Genomic DNA, 9,057 nt, shown 5'->3' with positions numbered 1-9,057 from the left:
AGCCACCCAGGCGCCCCCACATTACTTCTTTTTAAAATAAATGTCTTGGGGCGCCTGTGTGGCTCAGTCGTTAAGCGTTTGCCTTCGGCTCAGGTCATGGTCCCCGGGTCCTGGGATCGAGCCCCTTTTCAGGCTCTCTGCTCGGCGGGAAGCCTGCTTCTCCCTCTCCCACTCCCCCTGCTTGTGTTCCCTCTCTCGCTGTATCTCTCTCTGTCAAATAAATAAATAAAATCTTTAAAAAAATAAAACAAACGTCTTAAGCTGAAAACCATCTTAAATGTACAGAAGAGTTGTCGGTACGAAGCACTCTTCATTCCTGAACCATTTGAGAATAATGCCCCATCCGATGTCCCCACACGCTGGCGTATATTTTTGTAAACACGGACATTCTCCTCATAACCACAATATGGCCGAGTTATCTGCTGCCTCCTAACAGATCACCCCCAAAGTCAGTGGCTTAAGACAACGAACATATACGGTCTCACAGATGCAGCTTAGCTGGATGTTTCTGGCTCAAGCATTCTGGATGCTTTTGACTCATGAGGTGGAGTCGAGCTGTTGGCCAGGGTTACATCCATCCTCAGACCTGACTGGGTCTCAAGGACCCACTTGTAAGCTCACTCAGGTGATTGTTGGAGGCTTCAGGTCCTCACAGGCCATTGGACGGGGGCCCTCAGTTTATCACTGGGAGAGGAGAGCCTCTCCATGGGGCTGCACACAATATGGCAGCTCGCTTGCAGCAGAGTGGGTTACGAGAGATAGAGGGGCGGGCAGGGAAGGGGGGAGAGAGAGAGAGAGGCCATAGTCTTTTTTTTTTTTTTTTTAAGATTTTATTTATTTATTTGAGAGAGAGAGAATGAGAGACAGAGAGCACGAGAGGGAAGAGGGTCAGAGGGAGAAGCAGACCCCCCGCTGAGCAGGGAGCCCGATGCGGGACTCGATCCCGGGACTCCAGGATCATGACCTGAGCCGAAGGCAGCTGCTTAACCAACTGAGCCACCCAGGCGCCCGAGGCCATAGTCTTTTTAAGACCTAACCTCAGAAGTGACATCTCATCTCTTCTGCCATGTTCTCACTCCAGGGGAGGGGCGACCACTGGGGACCCTCTTAGAGGCTGCCACCGTCACCATTAGGAAATTCACATGGATGCGCTCTACCATCTAGCCTCAGACCGCAGAGATCCACCGGACGCCCCAGTGCTGTCCTTCTCAGGAAAAGGACCCAGGATTCGTATCCTGTGTCCTGCACTTCATCCTCATGGCCGTTTCTCCTTCAACCTGGAACAGTTTCTCTTTGTCTTTCTCCCTTTGACTTCAGTGACTTTGACATTGTTGAAGTTGTTTCTTGAACGTTGCTCCATGTGGGTTTGTCTGATGTCTCCTAAAGGTGAGACGCAGGTTTTTGAAGGACTATCCCAGCAGCGACACGGTGGTCTCCTCAGTACCTCCTGTCAGGGTGTGCGAGTTTCCGAATGTCCCACTCCTGGCAGCTCCATCAAGGTGGCGTCTGTAAGCTCCTGTCACAGTAAGTCACTTCTTTTACCTTTGAAATTAGTGATTATATGTGGGAAGGGTTTTTAAAACTATGCAAATGTCCCCTTCCTCGTCAACCTTGTTCACTATTTATATCTGGATAGACGCACGGCTTCCTCTTTTGCCCAGTGGACCGCAAGCTGTCACTCCCGTTACCTACCGATGCTCACACCTTGCAGGGCTGGGAATTTGATTAAATAGATTTTGATGCCCTGGAGCATTATGCTGGTAAAAAATATATTTTTTAAAGAGTTTTTAATGAAATGGGAATATGCTCACAATATAATGCTGAATGGAAAAAGCAGGGTAGAATATAGAATATGATTTCAGGAGTGTTAGTAAAACAGAGTGGAAGAAAGTCTACCAGGGCGCCTGGGTGGCTCAGTTGGGGAGTGTCTGCCTTCGGCTCAGGTCGTGATCTCAGGGTCCTGGGATCGAGCCCCGAGTCTGCTTCTCTCTCTCCCTCTGCTCCTCCTCCCCACTCATACTCTCTCTCTTTCTCGCTTGCTCTCTCTCTCTCAAGTAAATAAATAAAGTATTAAAAAAAAAAAAGAAAGTCTACCAAAATGTTAAACAAGGCTAAACAGGGTTTAAATCTGGATTGTGGGATTGTAGGTCACTTTTATTTTCTTCTTTATCTTTCTATGTTTCCTGCAATAAATAATATTACTTATATTACTTACAATAAAAGATTACAAGACACAATATTACGTTTAGAATAAGAGAAAACATAAAAGTTTACAAAAAGAATCTAACACTACATAATTTGTAAGTGCCACCATCTTAGTGCCAAGCCATTCCAAGCCCCCCACAGTGGTTTCTCTATCTCCAGATGCACAGATCATCCGAACCATACCAGTTACTCTAACAACATCCCCTTTGCCCCTTCATGAGGATGGCATTTACAAAAGCACAATAGAATTAAGAGAAGAAGTGGCCAGAAGGGTGAGGTGCCCAGTGGGAAGTGATGCGCAGATGGACGACAACCTCAGGTGAGTGACTTGTGACTCTGGGGTGGTTTGTCCCCCCACCCCCACCCCGAGTGGTTGGAAGGGGCTGCAATGCACCATTCACACTCTCACACCCCCTGGAAACCACAGCATACATTTGTGGGTGGTTGGGATCAAATTAAGGGGACAGCCGTAGTCAGACAACAGAATCAGCTTAACTGACCAACTCAGGGACTAAGGGTCATAAAAAAGAAAACCTAGTGTTGTTGATAAAGTACCTTTTCATTCATTATTTCGCTGTCTCAGTGACCCCGTGGGACAGACATTATAGTATTAGCTCTCTTTCAGTAATGAGGGTGCTAACGTCAGAATTGTGTCTGACTTGCACAGATCCTGGATGGCGGGATCTGCACTCCGGTCTGGCTTTCCCAAAGTCAAGTTCTTGCCACGATCATTATTCCTACACGGAGTGATGTTCTGGCCACTGAACTCTGTCTGTGTCCTGGTCCTGAAAGCCTGAGGGTTGTCCCGTGGGCTGTTGTTCTGACCCCTTTTCAATGCTGGTGAACTCACCTTCCTTCTGGAGGATTCTTCCCTGGGTCAGTACCACTCATCGGCACAGCACAGAAGCCAAAGGGCTGTCCCAGGCCACTTTATTTATTTTTAAAGCAAAAGGGGAATTCACCGGGTAAGATGACAGGAATCCGAAGGGCGATAGGGGCTCCAGGCAGGTCTAGGGACTCATCACTGTCATGGCTCTGAGTTGCTTCAGTCTCTCCACAGGTGCATGCCCTGCAGCATGAAGATGGACACAGAAAGGCCCGGATTCACATTCCTCCAACTTGACAACACCGGCTGAAAGTCAGTATCTTCCCCAAGAGCACTGGCCAGCAAGTCCCAGGGGAGGTTCTGATTGGCCAGGCTGGGGCGGGTGACCCTTCCCAGCGCCACAGAGCCGGGTCCGCCCCCCCCTTAGTCACATGAATGGGTAATCCCCAGGGAAAGAAGGTATCTGTAGCCAGACAAAAACTCATGTGTACCAACAATCGAAGTTTTAAATCTAATTCTATTTTTTTTAAGATTTTATTTATTTATTTATTTGAGAGAGAGAGAGAAACAGCATGAGAGGGGATAGGGTCAGAGGGAGAAGCAGGCTCCCCGACGAGCTGGGAGCCCGATGCGGGACTCGATCCTAGGACTCCGGGATCATGACCTGAGCCGAAGGCAGTCGCTTAACCAACTGAGCCACCCAGGCGCCCTCTAATTCTATTTCTTGACTTACCTCCTTTAGCCAGTATCTGTTTCCTCCTTGTGAAGAAAGATGAGAAACCAAGCATATTTTACTGTCTTCCACTTCTCCTTTCCTTTACTGAATTTAGTTCTGGTATTAATCTGAGTTTTCGTACAGATTGCCTTTGTAACTTTTAAGACCATACTTAGTCTCTATTTCTTGATTTATTCCTTTTGGATGGTAAGTATCGATCTCTGCGCTGGAAAATAAAGAAATCGGTATACTTACACTTCCTTCTGTGTCTCCTGCTCACCAGCGCCCCCCCCCGATTCTTGTTAAATAATTATTCTTGCATTGTCCAGGTTCATAACATTTGCATTCTCTCTGTTACCATAATGCTCTCTCATGATTTCTCCGTAGGTTGGCTCTAAAACTTTAAACCCAATGAGATACCGTTTATACATGTTAGATCGTGGAAATATTCACTGCAGAACCAAGGCGATGTGATTCTATCTATAGAAAGAAGAAGGTGATCCTATGTCTGGAAACCCTCCGTGCTCACAGGGAATGTTCTAAACACCGGACCTGCGGACTCTCTTGTAAGTTGGCTTGCGCTTTCCTCGGTCCTAACTTATCTCGAGTGGCTATTGTTTCCTGTGTCTACTCTTTTCCTCTTCCCTAAGTTTTTTAAACATAACATTGACCAATGGAGCGATTTTAGAGGTACTACACAGTGCATTAAGTACATTCACAGTGTTACGCATCCATCACCACGATCTGGTTCCAGAACTCGGTCATCCCCAAAGGAAACCCTGTCCCCTTGAAGCAGTCAGTCCTCATTCCACCCTCCCATCAGCCCCTGGCAACGGCGAATCTTCTTTCTGTCTTTGTGTATTTATTGCAGACGCTTGAATAAATGGAATCATCCAGTATGTGGGCATTTGTGTCGGGCTTCTTTCACTTAACATAATGTTTCCAAGCATGCAACAGTAAGTACCTCATTTCTTGGATGAATGATACTCCGTCGTGTGGATATAGCACCTTTTATCTACTAAGCCGTTGACAGACAGCTGGGTGGTTTCTACCTTTAGCTGTTGTGAAGAGTGTTGCTATGAACCTTTGCAAACAAGTATCGCTTTGAGTCCCTACCTTCACTTCTTTGGGCGCATACCTTGGAGTGGAATTGCTGGGTCAGGTGGTAATTCTATGTTTCACTCGTCCAGGAACTGCCACACTGTTTCCCACAGTGGCTACACCAGTTGGCATTCCCACCAGTGATGCAGGAGGGTTCCAATTTTTCCATACCCTCTGTCCCTGCCAATAACTTTTTTTTTTTTTAAGATTTTATTTATTTATTTGACAGAGAGAGACACAGCGAGAGAGGGAACACAGGCAGGGGGAGTGGGAGAGGGAGAAGCAGGCTTCCCATGGAGCAGGGAGCCCAATGCGGGGCTCGATCCCAGGACCCTGGGATCATGACCTGAGCCGAAGGCAGACACTTAACGACGGAGCCACCCAGGCGCCCCCCTGCCAATAACTTTTTATTGTTTTTTTTTTTTAAGATTTTATTTATTTATTTGAGAGTGGGGGGGGAGAAGGAGAAGCAGACTCCCCACTGAGCAGGAAGCCCAGTGCTAGACTCGATCCTAGGACCCTGAGATCATGACCTGAGCCAAAGTCAGATGCTTAAACGACTGAGCCACCCAGGTGCCCCTATTCTCTGGTTTTTGATGACAGCCACTGTATGTGGTGTGAAGCAGTAGCATTTCCCTCGTGACTAATGATGCTGGAGCATCTTTGCATGTGCTTGCTGGTCATCGTGCATTTTCTTTGGAGTAATATCTATTCAAGTCCTTTGCACATCTTTGAATTGGATTGCTCGTCTTTCTGTTGTTTCAAAATTTTTAAAAGTTATTATTTTGTTACAGAAACATCTCCATATACAACTTTTTAAGTTCAGGTGCAGAGGGGTAGATATTCTGCATTTTCGGGAACTTGTTTGATGGGTTGGCTTTGTATAGAACCCTGCAATGAACACGACTTTTCCTTGGAACTTAAAAGCTGTGGCAGGCTGAATAATGGCCCCTCCAAAATATCCAGGTCCTAATCCCTGGACCCTGCGAATGCTACCTTGACTGGCAGATGTGATGAAGGCTCTTGAGATGGGGACCGTCCAGGCAGGCCCTAAAAGTAATCACAAGTGTCCTTACAAGAGGGAGGCAGTGGCGGGGGAGAGGGTTTTGTCTACAGAGGAAGAAGGCCAGGTGGCTGCTGAGACAAGATACCACACCGCTGGCTTAGAAGATGGAGGAAGGCACCAGGAGCCAAGGAATCATGGAATGCATTTCTAGAAGCTGGAGGACGCCGGGCAAAGGAACCGGTTCTCTGCTAGGGCTCCTGGACGGAGGTTGTCAGACGCCTTGACTTGCACCTGGTGAAGCTGATTTTAGGGTTCTGACCTCCCGAACTGCAAGAGAATACTTCTGTGTTGATGTAAGTCCCCGAGTTTGTAGTGATTTGTTACAGCGGCCACAGGAAGCTGATACAGAAGCCCGGCTCCATCTACAGCATCCCGCAGTGGCTGACCCTGCTGGATTTTCTGCTCTCTAGAAGCCTTTCACGTTTGCCCTTTATCTGCAGAAGGCTGAAATCTCACCAGGAAGTGTCTCGGTAGGTTTTCTTCACTCATCTTGTGTGGCATTGGAACTCTCTAGTCTTTGAGGTCATGGCTACCCACCCCCAGCACCCTAAATGCAGCCCTTTGATAAACCACCTGGTGACGTTCCTGTCCCTGGGGCTGGCATGGCGTCTGTGACACGGAGCCTGGAGCTTCTTTCAGCCTCCCAGGAAGTCCCTGGAAGTGGTGACCTCTGCTGTCTCGGACCACAATATCTGTCCATTCACTGGTGCATTTTTCTCTCTCTCTTTTTTACTTCGGACATTTCGAATCACTGTGACAGTAGAGACTAGTGCCGAGAGCTCCCATACGTCCATGATCTGGATGCAACAGCTGTCAGGGTTTTTCTTTTCCTCTCTTTGCTTTGCTCTCCCTTCCCCACCCTCCCCTTTGTTAAGTCAGCACCGTTTCTTTTTAAAATCAATTCTTCTCAATAGTTAATGTGCTAGCAGATCGCCTGGGGATCTTGTTAAATGCCAGATTTTGATGTAGCAGGTCTGTGATGGGGCCTGAGAACTGGCATTGTGGACAAGTTCCTGGGTGAAGCTGATGCTGCTGGTCCCTGCCAATAACTTTACCTTTCCACCTGAGCACATGGCGTGGGATGTGAGGGATCGGTGCACCTCTGAAAGAATCAAAGATGCATGAGTGTATTTTCCTGGTTTACATGGAGTTCTAACTTTTTTCTTCTCCTGAAATTATATCTGTTCCTTAAAGGCAGGGACAGTTTCAGCTCTTTCCCGTGAATCATAACTTTCTCGTATGGAGCTTCTTCTCCTACCTTTTCACTACAGGACCTTCCCACTGACCTGAGATTAAGAAATTCTTCTCTTTATCTGTACTCCTACATTCACTGCAGTATTATTCACAGTGGCCAAGATGTGGAAATAACCCACATGGCCGTCAACAGACGAACGGATGAAGAAACTGTGCTCTATCCGTAAAATGCAATATTATTCAGCCTTCAAAAAGAAGGGCATCCTGCCATTTGTGACATGGTGAAACTGGAGGGCATCGTGCTAAGTGAAATAAGCTGGTCACAGGACAAGCAGTGCGTGGTTGCACTTCCGTGAGATGATCTAAAATAGCCAAGCACATAGAAGCAGAGAAGGGAGTGGTGGTTGCCATGGCCGGGAGGAGGGCGGAATGGGGGATCATTATTCCATTGGTATAAAGTTACAGTTATGCAAGAGGAGTAAGTTCCAAAGATCGGCTGTACAACATACTGCCTCTAATCATCAATACTGTATCGTGCACCAAAAGATTTGTCAAGAGGGTAGATCTCCTGTTAAGTGTTCTTACCTAAAAAACCCAAAACCCAAAACAAAAAACAAAAGGGACAGAAGGAAACTTTTACGATGATGGTTTCATGGGTGTATACACATGTCCAAACTTGTCAAATTGTATACCCTAAAAATGTGCAGGTTTTTGTGTAGCAGGCATACCTCAATGCAAGTGTTAAAAAAAGAGCTACTTCCCTTCTGACTGCCTTGCTCAAGCCGCCGGCTCGCTCTGCTCGGATTCCCCAGCGCTGTGGCCCCGGACAGTGGCGGGAGCAGGGTTTAGGCAGCAGGGGACCTGGGCGAGGCTCTCAGGAGCCCCTTCTGTTAGCCACGATTGCTTTGGTTTCTCATCTACCCAACTTGGGAGCCAGCTGCCCTCAGGTTCCCCTCCACACTGCAAGATCCAAGATCCAACAACTCCGTGGTTGGTCTCCTTTCAACAGGTGGGGCTCGGGCTCGGGGAGAGAGCTGCCTCCATCACAAAGGAGCTGAACCCATCTCCTGGGAACGGGCTGTGCAAATCCAGCCCTGAGAAGGCACAGCAAGAATATCTTCCCCCGAATGATGAGCATCGTTGGGTCCTACTCAGGATTTAATGGCCCATCCACAGAGCTCTGCCAGGCCCCTGGCAGGTGCAGAAGACAGGAATGTTCCCTGACCTTGCAGAGCTGCCACCCGGCCTGAGGAGAAACAGATTCTAAGTTTCTCTGCACCCGTGGGCAGCCAGGAGCTCCCGGCGGCCTCTGTGGCCTTCTCTGCAGTGCTGGAGACATAATGATGCTTAGTAAATATTTGGTGAATAAACCAGTGTGGTTTCACATTCTTCTTCAAGAAATGGTTTGGGACTTGTGAAAAAATATTGCTGAATAATTAAAAGAGACTATTGTTCAAAACTCAGAGGATGATTAGACCTCTGAGGAGTGTTTTCTCTGGGTCCAGAAAGAAATGTGAGAATTTCATTTGGACCCTGGAGTGAATGCAAGGAGATGGTGGCTTTTCTGAAATTAGAGCAGAAAGCTATGGGGGCGCCTGGGTGGCTCAGATGGTTAAGCATCTGCCTTCAGCTCAGGTCATGATCCCAGGGGCCTGGGATCCAGTCCTGCATCAGGCTTCCCGCTCAGCAGGGATCCTGTTTCCCCCTCTGCCTGCCACTTTCCCTGCTTGTGCTCTCTCTCTAATAAATAAATAAAATCTTTTAAAAAAAGTTAAAAAAAAAACCACAAGAAAGCTATGAGGAGAGGAAGTGGAGATGAATGGATATCTCGATGAAATATTAAGAGAGATGGAGGAGACAAGGAAGATTGACAAGGGACCTAGAAGACAATAGAATCATTACAATGTCTCTGGAAGCCTCCATGGTGGAACTGACTTTATGGAAAATCAA

General features: G+C 47.4%; 1 long non-coding RNA gene across 1 annotated transcript; it reads left to right on the top strand.

The window, feature by feature from the left end:
- The first annotated feature begins 883 nt into the window (after positions 1–883).
- Positions 884–8,711, top strand: LOC129046059 (uncharacterized). The gene is made up of 4 exons (XR_008506771.2): positions 884–2,524; positions 3,266–3,343; positions 4,134–4,312; positions 4,618–8,711. It is a non-coding gene; the product is annotated as an uncharacterized LOC129046059 (long non-coding RNA).
- Positions 8,712–9,057: the final 346 nt, after the last annotated feature.

Source organism: Mirounga angustirostris, unplaced genomic scaffold (assembly GCF_029215605.1).
Source record: "Mirounga angustirostris isolate CCGP_5_RB_7025 unplaced genomic scaffold, mMirAng1.0.hap1 SCAF_15, whole genome shotgun sequence".
NCBI lineage: Eukaryota > Metazoa > Chordata > Mammalia > Carnivora > Phocidae > Mirounga > Mirounga angustirostris.
The sequence above is the reverse complement of the archived record's forward strand: the minus strand, read 5'-3'. Positions and strand labels throughout refer to the sequence as shown.